Source organism: Nycticebus coucang, chromosome 20 (assembly GCF_027406575.1).
Source record: "Nycticebus coucang isolate mNycCou1 chromosome 20, mNycCou1.pri, whole genome shotgun sequence".
NCBI classification, from domain to species: domain Eukaryota; kingdom Metazoa; phylum Chordata; class Mammalia; order Primates; family Lorisidae; genus Nycticebus; species Nycticebus coucang.
Genome location: NC_069799.1, coordinates 33,894,838 through 33,914,439, shown reverse-complemented (window position 1 = coordinate 33,914,439; position 19,602 = coordinate 33,894,838). Strand labels below are relative to the sequence as shown.

The 19,602-nt window shown below is 40.5% G+C and overlaps 1 protein-coding gene across 1 annotated transcript in view; it reads left to right on the top strand.

The window, feature by feature from the left end:
- Window positions 1-19,602, top strand: part of LOC128572582 (zinc finger protein 724-like) — a 47,174-nt gene that overhangs the window by 13,066 nt on the left and 14,506 nt on the right. The gene's annotated exons all lie outside the window — the stretch shown is intronic.

Genomic DNA, 19,602 nt, shown 5'->3' with positions numbered 1-19,602 from the left:
TATTCTAAAAGTATATTTTACTTATCTGATTAACAACATGCAGGCAAGTTAAATGCGGACAGGTTAATTACATATAATAATTAAAAAACAATCACAGAAAATCATCAAAACAACTATGCTATTAAGTTGCTATCAAAACAACCTGCTATTAAGTTGTTCTATAGTGCCTCATTACTTCCTTGGTTTTTTTTTTTTTCAAGATTATTATATTTATTTCCTATTTCTGGTTTGGCCTGTTTGACTAACTTACTGCTCCTATGTTTTCAAGTGCATTCTCAGTTCAGGAATAGCTAAGAAAGATTGTGGGGGTGTCTGTGTCTACCACATTCTCTACTTTTATTTTCATAGCTATGAAATTGATTTCAAATGGAAGTAATTGCTTTGGTTAAATTGACATGAGGGCTGCGCTGTTTGATTTTGTTTTCTGAAATTTGTGAAACAGTGGGTGCATTATGAATGGTATACATTGTATTTTGTAACATTAAGAAGCTTATAATACATGAGAATACCTATTAAGGTTTGGATTTAGGTAATTATGACAATGTGTTAGGAAATGTTGGATATTCTGAAAAATCTTTTTCGTTGTTTTATTTGGACTATATCTCTTATACATATAACTTGTTTTTAATGGGTTGGGAACTGGTAGATAAATTGAAGCAGTATACATTTTTTAACTTTTTACATCTATTATTGTGTGTGTTTTTATATTTTTAGAGACAGAGTCTCATTCTGTCACACTCAGTAGAGTGCTGTGGCATCACAGCAACCTCCAGCTCTTGGGCTTAGGTGATTCTCTTGCCTCAGCCTCCCCAGTAGCTGGGACTACAGGCGCCAGCCACAAGGCCTGGCCATTTCATGTTGCAGTTTGGCCCGGGGCCAGGTTGGAACCCGCCACCCTCAGTATATGGGGCTGGTACACCACCCTATGATTGAGTTTTAATAATAAATAATTAATGGCTACTTGATTTTTTTTTTAGGATAGCCTCTGGTACTTGTTTTAATTCAATGTTCAGAGTGTTTATGGCTTGAGAAGTTGTATTAAGAGCCTTGACAATGGCATGGGACATGTCACTCAATTTTCAGATTGAGTTCAATAGCTTGTGTTGATATGACAGAAATGGCTAAAGTGGTGTATTTAGCGGGTTAAAAAGGTGTAGTTGGCTATGATAGTTTTCAGGGAGTGTAATATCTTAAGTTACTTTAGACCAGTTGGACTTACAGTTTTGTACCCAAGGTAGAAAAGGGGTTAATCTCAGCCAACGAGTTTTCCATGTGTTGTAGCAGGGATGTATGGAAAGGCCTGCGTGCCTTATAATAACTGCCTTCAGGGTAGCTTAGTGTGTCTGTTGGCATAAAGTACAAAGACAGCTAAGTTACATTTAAGTAAGGAATTATTAAGGTTAGTGTATTACAGTGGGCACCTTTTAAACTTAATGTATTTATGACTAGTAGTTACACTTTTCAGTTGTATAGCAAATAATATCCTTTTTTCTTTTTTTCACTAAAACAACCTTTAGTGGTTGTTTTATAAATATCTGAGTGTGGGATAATCTTGTGGATATATGGAAAAAATATCACCTTTCTGGTAAGTTCTAGCGGGTGCACATCTCCATTAGACAGGAAGTAAATGCCTTTTCTACATGAGAACATCTAGTAAGACAGAAGTCAGACATATACATACATATACATATATATATACATATATATATATATTCCTTGCCACTGATGTTGTTCAAAAAGGCCTCCATCAATCCTCTGCAATTCAGCAGGGACTCCTAAAAGAACTGGGAAAGAGAGGCGGCACCTGTGGCTCAAAAGAGTAGGGTGCCGGCCCCATATGCCAGAGGTGGTAGTTTCAAACCCAGCCCTGGCCAAAAACCGCAAAAAAAAAAAAATAGCCAGGCGTTGTGGTGGGTGCCTGTAATCCTAGCTACTCAGGAGGCTGAGGCAAGAGAATCGCCTAAGCCCAGGAGTTGGAGGTTGCTGTGAGCTGTGATGCCACCAAACTGTACCAAGGGCCATAAAGTGAGACTCTGTCTCTTAAAAACAGAAAAAAAAAAAAAAAATGAACAACAGCCTGAATATTAAGTCCCTTACAACTAGACCTACTCCCCTCTAAAATGTCCTTATGTAACAAACAGCAATTCATGGATCCTCAGCCATGAGTTGTAGTTTGGAGATTCCAGGGTAGGTGGTATTGGGGAGTGATTGAAGGAAAGACTCTCATAAGGTGCATAAGAAAGCAACCCTGGCCAGGCATGGTGGCTCAGGCCTGTAAACCTAGCACTCTGGGAGTCTGAGGTTGGTGGATCAAGTTGGAGACCAGCTTGATGTGGAGGGATACCCGATCTCTCTCTTTTTTATTTTTTCATAGTCATTTGTTCATTTATTAACACCAGGGGTAATAATACAATGCTAAAAATAAACATGCATCAATTATACAATACATACTTACAAAAAAACCTGTCTCCATCACAGTTGGTGAATGCAAACAAAACTTCTATCCATCCTTAGTACATTATTATTTTTGCAAGGAAAACAGTGAATTTAATGCTATTCAGCACCTTTAGTAAAGTCAAAAGACTCAACATTTCCATATAACAAAACATTTGCATCTATATGATTAAACATTTAAATTTAATTATTTTGTTGCATCTTAAATATGAATTATTTACATTACTTTTTAGTTCAAAAAATGTTAATATTTAAAAATTATTTAAATTCATAAAAGTATATCATAAATCTCAACATTTAATTATTATGTACATATAAGGAAGTCCATGAAAAAAGTAAAGAAATATAGTCACAAAGTTCAAGCAACATTACCAATTTAGCAAGATTCCAACCAAATCAAGGCAGAGGGCATTCAAACATTCAAAAATCTTTATGTGTTGCTAATGTGAACATGATAATTTCCAGTAATAAAAGTCAATATGAGAGATAATGTTGAAAACACTTGTAGAAAATATATTTTAATAGGCATGACATATGTTTATTAGCAACAGTAATGATTTTATAGAAAGCTTTATAACATGTCATGTATGAGACCAGCTTGATCTGGAGGGATACCCTATCTCTTAAAAAAAAAAAAAAAAAAACAGAAAAAGAAAGAAATTACCCAGGTGTAGTGGCAGACACCTGTTGTCCCTTTCAGTTACTTGGGAGGCCGAGACAAGAGAATCCCATGAGTTCAAGAATTCGAGGTTGCTGTGAGCTGTGATGCTAGGGCACTCTACTGAGATTGACAAAGTGAGACTCTGTCTCAAAAAAAAAAGTGAAACCAAACCAAATTCAAGAACTGATTGGTTACAATTATCCATTGACCTTATTTGGACTATCCAGGTGAAACTTTACTGGTTTTGTGATCAGAAGAGAATTGGCGGTTTGTAATTGGTTAAGCCTAAATTTTGCTTCCTGCTAAGTTGATGTTGGGGTGCAGAAAATAATTCTTTCAATAATGGTAGTTTAGGCATGCTGAGTGCTTTTGAAAATGGAAAACTTTTTGGAAATAAGCCTGAATATTAACTCCTTTAAAACAACTAGTCTTGCTCCCCTCACCAGAAAAGTAGGGATGGACTCTCTAAAATGTCCTTATGTAACAAAGAAAGCTTCTTCAGAAAACAAAAAGTTGCCTTCTATGTTCGCTCTTTTTACCTCCTTATCTGCTGCAGTTAGAAAATTCAACCACTCTTAAAGAATGGCTTTTTCCTCAACCTAATTTCTGCCTCTCAGGTTCATTCAGATTCCTAAAAGAATCATTTACAAGATGGTTTCGTTCTTCCTGTTCCCTTCATTCTCTCTAATCATTTTTTGTCTTTGAAGAGAATGGTCTATATACCCATGTCTTTTTTCTTTTATGAAAAAGAGTATTTAAGCTTCTGTGCCCTAGTGGGGCTGGTCATCTCTCTGTGATTTTCTCACACATTTAGTGTATTAACAAGTTCATATGCCTTTTCTCTTATTAAGTTGCCATGTGTGAGTTGGTATCCAGAGAACCTCCAATGAATTAAGGGGAAGGTTTTCCTTTGGCCTCTGCTTTAGTGAGAGAGACTACCCTGTTTCCCTGAAAATAAGACAGTGCCTTATTTTAAGGTGTGCTCCCAAAGATGTGCTAGGTCTTATTTTCAGGGGATGTCTTATCTTTCCTGTAAGTAGGTATTATTTTTGGAGGATGTCTTGTTTTCGGGGAAACAGTATTACTGGAGGAAGAGGATCTGGCTACCTGTCACTGTCAGCCGATGTGCAGACACAGGTATAGGTTCTCAAACTTTGTCAGAAGGCCAGCAATTCTGGAGAACTGTGACAGTAGCCTCTCCTAGACGGTTCTGTTCTTCCATTTCCAAAATCACAGTTTTGTACAAAATTGTTGACAGCAAAAAGCACATTAACTTTAAACAGCACAACTCAGTGACAATCTATTACAACAATTTGAAAGTTAATTCTCTGGGACAGTGCCCATAGCTCAGTGGGAAGGGTGCTGGCCACATACATCAAGGCTGGTGGGTTCAAACCTAGCCCTGGCCAGCTAAAACAACAGTAACAACTGCAACAACAACAACAACAAAATACCTGGGTGTTGTGGTCAGCGCCTGTAGTCCCAACTGTAGATTTTGAAGGCTGAGGCAACAGAATTGCTTAAGCTCAGAAGTTTGAGGTTCCTGTGAGCTGTGACACCATGGCACTCTACCCAGGAAAACAGCTTGAGACTCTGTCTCAAAAAAAAAAAGAGGGGTGGAGCAAGATGATGGCCAAGTAACAGCTTCCCTGCAACTGGGCATGGTGAATCTGGGGAGATAAGACTCCAGGCATCTTTGGCTGGTGGGATCTGCCTATAATCATTCCTTTGAGGATACAGGGAATCAGCAAGGGACTTCTGGACCCCAAGAGGAGGAAAAAAAAAGTGGAAAACTGGGAAGTGGTTGCGTGTGTTCAATCGACTTAATCCCGCCGGCAGCCGTAAGTACAAGCAGCAGTGAGACTGCAAACCGGAAAGGCATTTCCTGGGAACTGTTTTGGTGTTTTTGGACTTGGCACTCTGTTGAACTGCCTTGGGGAGAGCTTGAGCAGGAGTGCAGAGAACTTTGGCCATTGTCTAGGGCCCCAGACTGAGCCACTGAGCCGGATGGAGCTAATAGTGTTTGGGTGTGGGCCACAGGGAGTCATTGTGAGACAACTGCCCTGGCAAGCTCCGCCCTCAGGGTCGCAGAGCAAGGATTGGGCAGAAGCTACTAACCTAGTGAATGAGAAGCCTAAAGGCAGGGACTGAGCTGCCTTACACTCTTAACCCTCAGGGGCAGAGTGAGACTGGTTTTGGCACACTGGAGCCTCGGGCTGTTGCCCTGGGTAGAGTGCTGTGGCATCACAGCTCATAGCAACCTCAAACTCCTGGGCTTGGCGCTGCCCAGACCTCCATAAGAGCTGCATTGTGACCCCCCCACCCATGACCCGTGCCCGTCAGGCCTCCACATGCCCTGCCTGGAACTGCGGGAGCCATGCAACCCTGCATCCTTCCTCCTGTACCCTCCCTGTCTGCAGACCAGCCCGCTCATCTGGCCAGGGACTCTGGTAGCCACGTGCCCTCTGGAACCCTCCCTACCTCTGCGCAGAGGCCTTCTCCTGTCCAGAGACTGCTGGAGCCTTGGGTTCTCTGTGCCAAAGTCACTGGGTGCCAGGCACTCCCAGAATCCTGCTCACCACCTCCCACCTTGTTGCTGGATCCGGGTGATGCACACTCTGGAGCTGCTTCCACAACCAGAACTCCCTTGTTGTGGCAGCCACAGAGGAACTACACAGGGTCACTTCCTACAAAGATCCAGCAACAATACAGTGATCCTGCTGGGATCTAATCTTGGACAGACACCTCCCCAACTCTGAGGACAGCCAGAAGCAATGGGGAAAAACAATCATGAGGCAAAATAAACAGGAAAAACTCTGGCAATATGAATAATCAGAGTAGATCAACTCCCCAAAGGATCAATGGGGCAGACACAGCACAAGATCCCACGCACAAATAGCTGAGATGTCAAAAATCAAATTCAGAATATAGATAGCAAATAAGATTGAATTAGAATTCCAAGTAGTAGCCAAAAGATATCTCAAGAATTCAACGAATTCAAAGACCAAATGACCAAAGATTTTGACACATTGAGACAAGAAGTTGCAGCCCTCAAAGATTTAACAGAATGGAGCAAGCAGAAGAAAGGATTTCTGACAATGAAGACAAAACTTTCAAATATTCCCAAACTCTCAGAGAGGAAAAGAAATGGAGAACAAAAACAGATCACTCTCTCAGAGAGCTCTAGGATAATTCAAAGAAAACCAATATTCATCTTATACAGATCCCTGAAAGCGATGAAGTGGCTTCACAAGGCACAGAGTCTCTTCTCCATGAGATTATGAAGAACTTTCCAGACATGCTAAGAGATTCTGAAATTCTGATAGCACACAGTTTCAGAACTCCACCAAAACTCAACCCAAATAAGACATCCCCAGACACATCATAATCAATTTCAGTAAAGTTAAAATGAAGGAGAAAATTCTGAAAGCAGCAAGGTGAAAGAAAACCATCACCTAAAAAGAGAAAGAATATTAGAATAACTGCAGATCTCTCTGCTGAAACCTTTCAAGCTAGAAGAGGATGGTCATGGACTTTTAATCTCCTAAAACAAAATAACTTTCAACCCAGGATCCTGTACCCAGCTACAATGAGTTTCATTTATGATGGAGAAATTTAATACTTCAATGACATTCACTTGTTGAAGAAATTTGCCGTAACTAAACCAGCTCTCCAGGATATTCTCAGACCTATCCTCCATAAAAACCAGTGTAATCTTCCACCACAAAAGTAAACCCACCCAGAAACTTTTGATCAAATTCCAACTTCCATGTTGCAAAAGGATTAAAAATGTCCACCGGACTCTCAAAAGGCTCATCAATATTCTCAATTAATGTGAATGGTTTAAATTGTCCTCTAAAGAGGCACAGGTTGGCTGAGGTTGGCTGACTGGATACAAAAACTCAAGACAGATATCTGCTGCATACAAGAATCACATCTTACATTAAAAGACAAATATAGACTCAAGGTGAAGGGATGGTCATCTATACTCCAGGCAAATGGAAAGCAGAAAAAAGCAGGCATTGCAATCCTATTCTCAGATGCAATAGGCTTTAAACCAACCAAAATAAGGAAGAATAAGGATGGACACTTTATATTTGTTAAAGGTAAAACTCAATATGATTTCAATTGTTAATATTTATGCACCCAAGCAGAGCACCTCAATTTATACGAAAAACTCTAACAGACATGAGCAACGTGATTTCCTCCAGTTCCATAGTAGTTGGAGATTTTAACACCCCTTTAGCTGTGCTGGATAGATCCTCCAAAAAGAAGCTAAGCAAAGAAATCTTACATTTAAATTTAACCATGCAACATCTGGACTTAACAGACATCTACAGAACATTTCATCCCAACAAAACTGAATACACATTCTTATCATCAGCCCATGGAACATACTCCAAAATCAACCACATCCTAGGCCACAAATTAAACCTCAGTAAATTAAAAACAAATAGAAATTATTCCTTGCATGTTCTCAGACCATCATGAAATAAAAGTTGAACTAAATAACAACAGGAACCTGCATGCCCATACAAAAACATGGAAGCTAAACAACCTTATGCTGAAGGATAGATGGGTTATAGAGGAGATTAAGAAGGAAATCACCAAATTTTTGTAATGAAACAACAAGACATGAATTATCAGAACCTCTGGGATACTGCAAAGGCAGTCCAAAGAAGGAAATTTATAGCACTGCAAGCTTTCCTCAAGAAAACAGAAAGAGAGGAAGTTAATAACTTAATGGAACATCTCAAGCAACTGGAGAAGAACACTCTAACCCCAAAACCAGCAGAAGAAAAGAAATAACCAAAAAGAGAGCAGAATGAAATGAAATTGAAAACAGAAGAGGAGGAGGAGACAAGATGGCTGACTGAAGCCAGCTTTTCACAGAGGCTCCTGTCCAGAAGGAGAGTTAAAGGACAAAAATTCAGCAAGTAACCTGGTGGATTTGAGCTGCACTAAGAGAGAAGGTTGTAGAACGCATGTCAACCCCACTGAGGCGAGCTGCAACCACAAGGATAAAAACAAAAGGTACAAAATCCAACACCAAGCAGACGGGAGTCCCCTCCCCCATGAGAATGGCTCAGAGTGCTCCCCAAACAACCGGTCAGAGTTCAAAGGTCCTCCCACTACACTCCACAGGAAAGACCCTCTAAAAACTGGACCTACCTCCCCTACTAGGGTGCCACATCGTCCTCCTGCCAGGCATAAAACTGTATAAACTGTATATAGTCTCTACCTGGAATTCTGAGCTCCCAGCGCTCCCCTTCACTCACACTGGGGTCTGGAGGCCAGTCGTGGTCGGTGGGCGGAGAGGGGACTGCACCAGAGTGGCAGTTCGCTGAGGCAGTGCGACAGCCGTCTTTTGGTGACAATACGGCCAGGCATAAAACTGTGTAAAGCTCTGTGTGTTCTCTGCCCGCAACCCCAGGCTCCCAGCGCTCCACGCACTCCCCTCTGCTGTCGCTCCAAGGTCTGGAGGCCTGTGCCCCAGGGGTCCAGACTCCTGGGCGATTGCTCGAAGGGTGTAGACAGTGCTGGGCTGCAGCCTAAAAGTGCAGACTCTGGTGTACGGGAGCGGAGGAGGGAAGCTATACCGGATCGGCCGTTGCCTGAGCCATAAAGCAGCAGCCCTCTTTTGCTAGCAATACGGCTCACTACCGAATATTCTGAAGCCACACCCCCTGTCTCCCTGGGCAACCAGAGACTCTGAGTTTGCCTGAGGCAACTCCAACTTGCAAACCAGGGAAACTCCCAGGGTAGGGCTGACCCAGAGGTCTGCTTTACTAAACCTAAGATGCACCTGGCCCTCAGGGGATTGTCAGCCTATAGACAATACAAGAGCAAAGACAAGCTGATTTGGAGCTCAATTCAGCTTCTCTTCTGCAGGGGAACCGCAGAGTTGTTCTGTTCTGTTCTGTCAGTAACATTAATCAGGTGTGAGACTGGACCTGAGTGAAAACCCCTCAACCTTCATCAAGCACCCGAGGTTGTCAGGCCTCACCTCCTCCCGCTGGAGAGAGGCAGAGCGCAGCGGCCTGGCAGACTTCCTTGTGATTCAGGCAGGTACAAACACTTGGAGTAGCAATTCACTACAGGCAACTGGGTCAGCCAACAGCAGGGATATCAGTGACTGGATGTGAATGGTGCAAGGTGGGGAAGGGGGCAGCAACTTTCCCAGACTGATTTATTGGCTGGGTGGCTTCTCCTGACTCCACGCAGCACTGGAGCAAGCCACATCAGAGTAGTCACCAGACCCCTGTGATCCAGTTCCCAGAGACCTCTTAAAGTCTCTCACCCAAGACAGATGCAGATTGAGACAATTGATTTGGACCTTTTTGAACTGGACCAGTTGCCTGAGGACAAATCAGGTGGTGCCCTGGGTGCACGGTGGTAGGAAGGTTTGATTTTTCTTTTCCAATTGTTTGCCAGTGGGGGGCGGTGTGACTTAATTGCTGATATTTCTCCACAGCTGAGACTTCAATCCAAAGTATCTGTTTCACTAGGGTGGAACAGAAACCACCTGAAAACAAGACAGAACCACTTAGCCCCACCACACCAGACAGGGCCCCAGTTTCTCAGGCCACAACACTGTACAGGCCCTCGACAAAGACCCAGGGGAAAAAATCAGAGGGAATAAAACAACCATGGGGCGGAATCAGCGGAAAAACTCTGGTAACATGAATAACCACAAAAGTAAACTCACTCAGAAACTTCAGATCTAACTCCAATTTCCACACTGGCGAAAGGATTAAAAATGCCCACTGGACTTTTGAAAAACTCGATATCCAAAACTTCACCAGACTTATCAATATTCTCCATTAATGTGAATGTCTTAAACTGTCCTCTAAAGAAGCATAGGTTAGCTGATTGGATACAAAAACTCAGGCCAGATATTTGTTGCATACAAGAGTCACATCTTAACTTAAAAGACAAATACAGACTCAGGGTGAAAGGATGGTCATCCATATTTCAGGCAAATGGTAACCAGAAAAAAGCAGGAGTTGCAATTTTATTTGCGGATACAACAGGCTTTAAACCAACAAAAGTAAGGAAGGACAAAAATGGTCACTTCATATTTGTTAAGGGTAAGACTCAATATGATGAGATTTCAATTATTAATATCTATGCACCCAACCAGAATGCACCTCAATTTATAAAAGGAACTCTAACAGACATGAGCAACTTGATTTCCTCCAACTCTATAATAGTCAGAGATTTTAACACTCCTTCGCCAGTGATGGATTGATCCTCCAACAAAAAGCTGAATAAAGAAATTCTAGATTTAAATCTAACTATCCAGCATTTAGATTTAGCAGACATCTACAGAACATTTCATCCCAACAAAACTGAATACACATACTTCTCATCAGCCCACGGAACTTACTCTAGAATCGATCACATCTTAGGTCACAAGTCTAACCTCAGTAAATTTAAAGGAATATAAATTATCCCATGCATCTTCTCGGACCATCATGGAATAAAACTTGAGATGAGTAACAACAGGAATCTGCATACATATACAAAAACATGGAAGTTAAATAACCTTATGTTGAATGATAGCTGGGTCAGAGATTTTCTGGAACAAAATGACAATGAAGACACGAACTATCAGAACCTCTGGGACGCTGCAAATGCAGTTCTAAGAGGGAAAATTATAGTACTGCAAGCCTTCCTCAGGAGAACAGAAAGAGACGAAGTAAGCACCTTAATGGGACATCTCAAGAGACTGGAAATGGAAGAACACTCCAATCCCAAACCCAGTAGAAGAAAAGAAATAACCAAAATCAGAGAACTAAATGAAATTGAAAAATAAAGAATAATACAGATCAATAAATCAAAAAGCTGGTTTTTTGAAAAGTTCAACAAAATAGATAAATCTTTGGCAAACCTAATCAGGAAAAAAAGAGTAAAATCTCTAATCTCATCAATCAGAAACAACAAAGATGAAATAACAACAGATTCCTCAGAAATCAAAAAATCCTTAATGAATATTACAAGAAACTTTATTCTCAGAAATATGAAAATCTGAAGGAAATTAACCAATACTTGGAAGCACGTCACCTTCCAAGACTTAGCCAGAATCAAGTGGAAATGTTGAACAGGCCCATATGAAGTTGGGAAATAGCATCAACCATACAAAACCTCCCTAAAAAGAAAAGCCCGGGACCAGATGGTTTCACGTCTGAATTCTACCAAACCTTTAAAGAGGAATTAGTACCTATATTGCTCAACCTGTTCCAAAAGGTAGAAAAAGAAGGAAGAATTAGAAAGGAATACAGAAGAAGTAAAAAGCACCAGAGCTTCTGGAAGGGAGAAAGAACTGGAGAACTCCCCCTGACTAGTAAAAAAAAAAAAAAAAAAGAAAAAGAAGGAAGACTACCCAACGCGTTCTATGAAGCAGACATCACCCTGATCCCCAAACCAGGAAAAGACCCATCAAGAAAAGAAAATTATAGACTGATATCACTAATGAATATAGATGCAAAAATATTCAACAAGATCCTAACAAACAGAATCCAGCAACACATCAAACAAATTATACATCATGACCAAGTCGGTTTTATCCCAGGATCTCAAGGCTGGTTCAATATACGTAAATCTATAAATGTAATCCAGCACATAAACAAATTAAAAAACAAAGACCATATGATTCTCTCAATCGATGCAGAAAAAGCTTTTGATAATATCCAGCATCCCTTCATGATAAGAACACTTAAGAAAATCAGTATAGAAGGGACATTTCTTAAACTGATAGAGGCCATCTACAGCAAACCCACAGCCAATATCATATTGAATAGAGTTAAATTGGAATCATTTCCACTCAAATCAGGAACCAGACAAGGCTGCCCATTGTCTCCATTGCTTTTTAACATTGTAATGGAAGTTTTAGCCACTGCAATTAGGGAAGAAAGGCGATCAAGGGTATGCATATAGTGTCAGAAGAGATCAAACTTTCACTCTTCGCAGATGATATGATAGTATATCTGGAAAACACTAGGGACTCTACTACAAAACTCTTAGAAGTGATCAAGGAATACAGCAGTGTCTCAGGTTACAAAATCAACAGTGCTATGGCATCACAGCTCACAGCAACTTCCAACTCCTGGGCTCAAGCGATTCTCCTGCTTCTGCCTTCCAAGTAGCTGGGATTACAGGCCCCTGCCACAACACCTGGGTATTTTTTTGTTTTTTTTTGGTTTTTTTGGTTACAGTCATCATTGTTGTTTGGCGGGCCGGCGCTGGATTCGAACCCACCATCTCAGGTGTATGTGGCTGGCGTCTTATCCACTTGAGCCACAGGCGCCAAGCAAATTCTTTTTTTCTTCATTTTTCTTTTCAAAGAGATGCAGTATTGTTTTTTGTCATTTCTTTATGTAACAGTGGGTGATTGTTTTCTACATTTTTTGTTTTTATAAGTTTCTGAACATATCTCATAAGAAGAAAGCAGACAATAATCCTGTGACACTAAGTTGTCAAAATCTATACTCCTTCTATCTTTCCTAGGCACACTCTCCATGGCAGAACATCTTTGCATTAAGACTCCCCATTGGCAACCGTACAGGATTCCGTATCCCCAGCACCCTTCTGCCTTTTGTCAGTCCCAAGCTGCACACTTGTCTGAGGATGGCCCAAGATGCACATAGCATTCATGTTTACTGGAGTGTTCCACAAATATCAATTCCTGGGACATACCTGTCCAGTGGATAGCCTGAGGTATGGGGATGGAAACTCTCAAGGGAGTAAATGAATGCTTTTGTGTTTGAGAGTATCTCTTAGTGTACCCTTCATGTAAACAGCTAACCCATTGGGACTTTAACTTTTTTTATAGGAGCCTCAGTTTTCATTTCTGGGACACTTTACTGTTAGCTAATGAAGTACTGGTATTCAGGGGAAAATGCACAAATTATTTCTATCTTCTGGATTCTCAGATATTTCAAAGGAGGAAAATTATCTCAAAAGATAAGGAAACCAGTCCCCAGCAAGTTGTTTTGAAAACCTGCAACAACATTCATACATGCACATTGAAAGCTAGGGTGCAGTTTCTCCTGGGAGGGTGACCTTTGAGCAATTCCCTGAGCATGCTGAGGGTAGCAGGATATCTCAGGGGATAGAGTGACCTTAATTGACTGTTGAGTGAAACTTGCCTGTATTTCAGTCACCAGTGACAATCCTTGCATTTTGGACCTTGAAAAGCCTTGTTTTTTTATTTCAGCTTCAATTTTTTATTAAGTACAAAATGGAATAGAACTTGAAGAATAAGAAAACTTTTCTGAAAAGACAAGACAGAACTGGAGTTCACAAAATGGAATTAAATATGTAATCATATATTCCATTTCATTAAAATTTTTGTTTTTACCTTTTTTCTTTGAGTGAGTGTAGTAATTTTTTTTTTTTAGCTATTCAAAACTTTATTCAAATAACATCCTTGTCCTATCAGTGTAAACCAGACTCCAGATTTTGAAGACTTAGTATGGAAAAAATGCAAAATATCTCAATAATTTTTACATTGGTTTCATGTTGAAATTACACTAGTTTGGATATATTGGGTTAGAGCAAATACATTATTAATTTCAAAAAATAATCCTTGCTACAAGTTTAAAAGAAGTCTGACGAAGTTGGCAGTGCCTGTGGCTCAGTGGGTAGGGCGCCAGCTCCATATACCGAGGGTGACGGGTTCGAACCTGACCCTGGCCAGCTAAAACAGCAGTGGCGACTGCAACAAAAATAGCCCGGCATTATAGCGGGTGGCTGTAGTCCCAGCAACTTGGGAGACTGAGGCAAGAGAATCGCCCTAGCCCAAGAGCTGGAGGTTGCTATGAGCTGTGAAGCCACGGCACTACCGAGGGCGACAAAGTGAGACTCTGTCAAAAAAAAAAAAGAAGAAGAAGTCTGAGGAAGCTTCTTTATCTTCTACCCAAAGAGTTTATAAACCCATACAGCAGTGGCTTGGCGCCTGTGACTCAAGCCGCTATGGCGCCAGGCACATACACCTGAGGTGGCGGGTTCAAATCCAGCCCAGGCCCGCCAAACAAAAATGGCAGCTGCAACCAAAAAATAGCCGGGTGTTGTGGCAGGTGTCTGTAGTCCCAGCTACTTGGGAGGCAGAAGCAGGAGAATTGCTTGGGCCCAGGAGTTGGAGGTTGCTGTGAGCTGTGATGCCATGTCACTCTACCCAGGGCGACAGCTTGAGGCTACATCTCAAAAAAAAAAAAAAAAAATACAGCAGTGCAAAGTCATTTTAAAAAGAACACCATTAAAATGACAAAAGTCAGAAATTGAACTAATGCCTTTGGATATGAAGACGTAATACAGTGCTCACAGAATCAGAATGCCAAGATGAGCAAGGTTGTTTTAACCACCAGAATGTTCCTTCCCTTAGACTGAGATACAAAATATACACAGTCCAACAAGGGACACACTGTTTCCAAATGACACCTCTCCTGAACAGGGTTCAAAATTTTCTTGTTGAGATGATGTTGAGTTTATCCCTTCCACTGGGCCTTGGTATGTTCCACCAGATGGACCACTTTATTCTCTATTGGGTTTCTCTTGAAGATAGATAAGTGCATTCTGCAAATAGAGCATGTTACTGAGTCAACACCAATAGTACGTAAACTCAGTGGTTTATTCAATGAGAATGCCCCCAAAGTGCTCATATTTTCTGATGCCACAATCAGTATGAGGATAAAGGAACTCATAAAAAGTATGCATGACTCCATTTACAGGACAGCCAGTTCCTAGATACAGATCGTGAGTGTGGAGTATCAAACCATCCAAAATAGCCATCTGCCTTACTCTGACATAGAGCCAAAATTCAGTACAGCTCACAGACACCTGATTCTGAGCATGAGGGAAGCCAAGAAGCAGGAGGAGCCCTCCTAACAGGCCAAAGGTCATTATGGCTTCAGATGTACAAGTTATCACAGGAAACAGGAAAAATCTGTAGTAAGGTTTTGAGATATGTTATTGTCTGAGGGTGATGTCAAATGGAAACCCAGGGCTTTACTTTGTAATGACTCCATGAAGAAGAAAGAGACCAAGTGTGGATTGCTTTATGGCTGCATAAAAATGAATCCATTTCCACATGAAAGTGTGGCAGGTAAATTGCTAAATTGTAAGTATTCTCAAAACATCAGTTCCTTTTTTACATGAAGTGGAGAATCTGTGATAGTAGGTAACTTTGTTCTGTTTTCTACCATCTGGAAGTTGGAGTTTAATGCTGAATGGTATGGAAAGAGACTTGTAAACTTCCAAAGATGTTCTCCTGTGATCGTTTACTAAATAATTTGTCTTCATGAAATTGATAATTAAATGACATCCCTTTTGTCTCACAAAATAGATAATTTTGTTTTTCATGTTGACCTAAGAAATGTAAAATGTCTTACAATTTCCCCCTATTATATAAATGTCAGCACTAAGTTTGCAGAATTTTGCTGGATTTCTCAAACACTTGATATTTTCTTTTCTGTTTTTGGCCAGGGCCAGGTTTAAACCTTCCACCTCCACCCTATTCCTTGAGCCACAGGTGCCACCCGATATTTTCTTATCTAAAAGTAAATGAATAACCTTGACTAGGAACCAAATGTCTGAGTCTAGACACTAGGACAAAGTCAACCTTGGTCCTCCAAAAAAGATGATCATTGAGGGCCCAGGAATCCTTCCCTGCAGGTTTTCAGCCTGTTCACACCAGTTTTGGGGAGAGTCCTTTATATGAACAGAAGGTGCAGAACCCTGGAAAGCTGGGGACCCACAAGGAAATGCAGTTGATGAAAGTGGAGGGTGATGAGATGCCTTTCCTGAGGGTGTAATTGATATTGTTTTGGTGATGTTTGTAGACATTGTCCAATAGAATAAATTTGAAATTCCATCTTATTGTCCAATAAGATGAATTCTTTATTATTGTAGGAAGTATTGCTTAGAGAAAGCACCAAGTTTAAGATCTGCAAGCATCACACACAAGCGCTTTCTTTCATAGAGAGGAGCAAAGAAGTGTAGAAAGAAGGTGGGAGATGAGGGCAGAATGGAGCATAGAGAAATAATCTGCCAGGTCAGGAGATGTTTCATCCTGCAGTAAAACACTTCTTAGGAGGGGCATAAAAAGGGGCTAGACATTGAAGTCAAACTTAGAATTGGCCAAAGATCAGGTTTCTGGGGGAAGAAAAGTAATTTCAGCAAAATTCTTTTTTATTTTTTATTAAATCATAGCTATGTACATTAATGCAATCATGGGGTACAATCTGCTGGTTTTATATACAATTTGAAATATTTTCGTCAAACTGGTTAACGTAGCATTCACGGCATTTTCTGAGTTATTGTGTTATATTCTACACCTAGTAAATTTCACAGGTATCCTTGTAAGATGCATTGTAGGTATGGTCCCACCAATTACTCTCCCTCCACCTATCCTCTCCCCTCCCCTCCCCTTCCTCTCCCTTCCCCCACCTCCTTTTTTTTGAGACAGAGTATCAAGCTCTTGCCCTGGGTAGAGTGCCATGGCGTCATAGCTCACAGCAACCTCCAACTTGGGCTCAAGTGATCCTCTTGCCTTAGTTTTTCTATTTTAGTAGAGATGAAGTCTCACTTTAGTACAGGTGGTCTAGAACCCCTGAGCTTAAGCAATCCACCCACCTTGGCCTTCCAGAGTGCTAGGATTAAAAGCACGAGCCACCATACCTGGCTGCTTCAGCAAAATTTGATGAAGTATTTTGTTCTGACTGCTGAAGCAAAACCTCTTCAGGTAATTGATCATGAGCAAGAAATGGGAATTTGCAGAGCCTGTGCCTGGCCTTGTCAAAGGTAAAATAAGGAGTATCACCTAAGTCATCATGGGAAGTTTTGTTTTTCTGAGTGAGCTGCTCTTGAGAACACAGAACCTGGGAAGTTTTTGTAATCAGAGCTACTTCCCAGATTGACTTACATATCCCAATATCTCTCCATTATCCCCTTGCCCTGCCGCGGACCGCCCTGCCGGTGGGTTTCAGTCCGAGGGAAAGCAGGGAGAAGGAACGAGGAAAGTTGAAAGGTCGACGCAGGAATGACAGTCTGGCATACAGCACTTAGTGAAGCATGCAGCTGCAAATTTTACTGAGAGTATATGTTGGTATTTATACATTTTCTTTCCAAGGTTCGAACAATGCAATCTTTATTTTGCTTATGCTTATAAATTATCTTTGTGTCTGCATATGCGGTTTATCATGCATTATATGTTTTCAAGGTTTTTGCTCTCCGGAGGGAGGTGGTTTATCAGTAACACCTGCTTACTCCTTCTTTTCTCAGGAATGTCAAGGTTTGCAACTTCTCTCAGTTCTGTAACTCTTTTTAGTTTCTTATGATCTTATTTTTAAAATAGTTGGACATATTCTTTTATGTATAATGCTTGACTACTTTTATATATATTTTCTATATATTTTTACTTTTATTAGTAATTATATTTTGATTCATAATTGATTGTTTGTTAAACATTAAACTACTCTATTGATTTGTATTACATATGAAAATTAGTGAAGCAAGATGTTTTTCTAAGTAAAGTTTTACTGCAGGTGGTGATAGTGCATGTCGTGTTGGAACATCTTGTTTGCTGTGCCTGCATTGTCTCATTTCACTGATATTTATGGTGGGAAAGTTCTGTTGTGCAGGCTTTCTTGGAGCCATTGAGTCTGGCACAGTCATACTTTTTGTGCTATATTTGGATCAGTAAGCCATTGTGTTCATTCTTTAAAACCTTATTGATTACTTATCAGGACAAACAGACATTCAGTCTAACATGCACGTACACTGTAACAGAAAGCCATACCCTTAGGTTAATGCGATAGAAAAACAGCATGCTGGGCAACATTTCTGTTGCTGCGCACACTGGGGGTGCTGGGGGCTTCGCTCCGGGGAGCACAGACCTCCTTTCCGTCGTTTTACAACGCGGACAGCGCCACCTCGCTGCGGCTTGATGCCGAGGGTGCGGCATTTCCCCCTTTTTTAGTTTTGAACCGCATTTCAAAGATTTCTTGGCGAATGGCTTTGATGGACGAAAACAAACATCGAATAAGACAAGGTAACAGTAACATAACACAGAATATTAGACATCCAATGATGGTTATGAACACAATATACTGAACCCAGGTTAAGGGATTTAACGCTTTAAAATTATTAGTTAGAGACTGAGCCAGAGTATCTAGAGATGTGACAGGTAAATGAGCTTGACTGATAGCTGTAATGTCCTTTTGCAAATTATGTAAGTTATGTGTTATGTCATTATCTTTCCAAACTCCTTGAAGATGTGCTTGTACTTTGTTCCATGATTCTGAGAGGTTGTATGGTAAAGGAGTTACACAAATGGCTTGAAAAGCAGAATGGCATTTAGTTTGTAGTTTCTGTTGTATGAATTTCATATCTTGGCCTAAGGCTAAAACTACTTCTAAGACATTCAGTTTGGTTTCTAGTTTATTATCAATGCTGGCCTGTGTCAGTAAGGCTAATGTTATATTATTACTTAAAGTATTGACATAGTGTGCTGTATGTACTTGTTGTACTAAAGCTGTAGTGGCTACAGCAAAAGTAGTTACCATAGAAATTAAAGCTAAAATGCCTAAAATTAATGTTGCTACAAATCTTTTAGGCTTAATTAATTCATTAAGTGTTTCTAACACTTGTAATGCTGCATTATCATACCATGGATCACCTTGTAGATTTACAGGTAACATTACATATGAAGGCTTTTTTACAATTAACATAACATTCAGCAATCTATTATTTACATGAAATATATTAGAAGAAGCAATACAATTGGTTATTTTTACAAGTTAAAAGATCTTAAAGGAAATACATAGTCAACTGGATCACATGTAAATTCTTTCACAAATTCTCTTTTATGAGTTTCATTTAACCTGCACAGACCATCTACAAACATTCTAAACTTTCTTGAACTTTTGCTCTGCTTTTTACTTTCTTACATAACTATTCTGTTTCAGGACAAAATTTATCACACAAGATTCTTTCTTTACACAATGTCATTCTCCTTTCTGTTTAATTTCTCTTACTCTCAAAAACTCACTTTCCACCAAACAGGATTCCAGTTTACCATGAAGTTACTTATTCACTCAGCTAAACTGATAATTAGAAGGTTTAAAAGGCAAGAATCTTATCTGTTGACAAAGATTCAGTTTGTAAAAATATTTTTCTTATTTATACAAATTACTAGTGGCAAAGGGCCAATAATAAAGGTTCTAAACCTCACCCTTGGGATTTCGCCAGTGCTGCTGTCTGGGGGCTGAAACACTTGGGAGGCAGGCCCGCCCCACGAAGGGCAGGGGGGCCCTCAGCTTCCTTCCCCGCTGGGCCTTTTCAGCCGTCTTGGAGCCAGTGGAAATGCGCCCGGTGGTTTTGTTTGCTATCGGCGAGTGTACTTTCATTTTCTCCAAGCGGCGGGTGAGATCTTGCAGCAGCCGCTGGCGTCTCCTTCTGCGTTGTCTTTTCTGAATCTGAGTTAA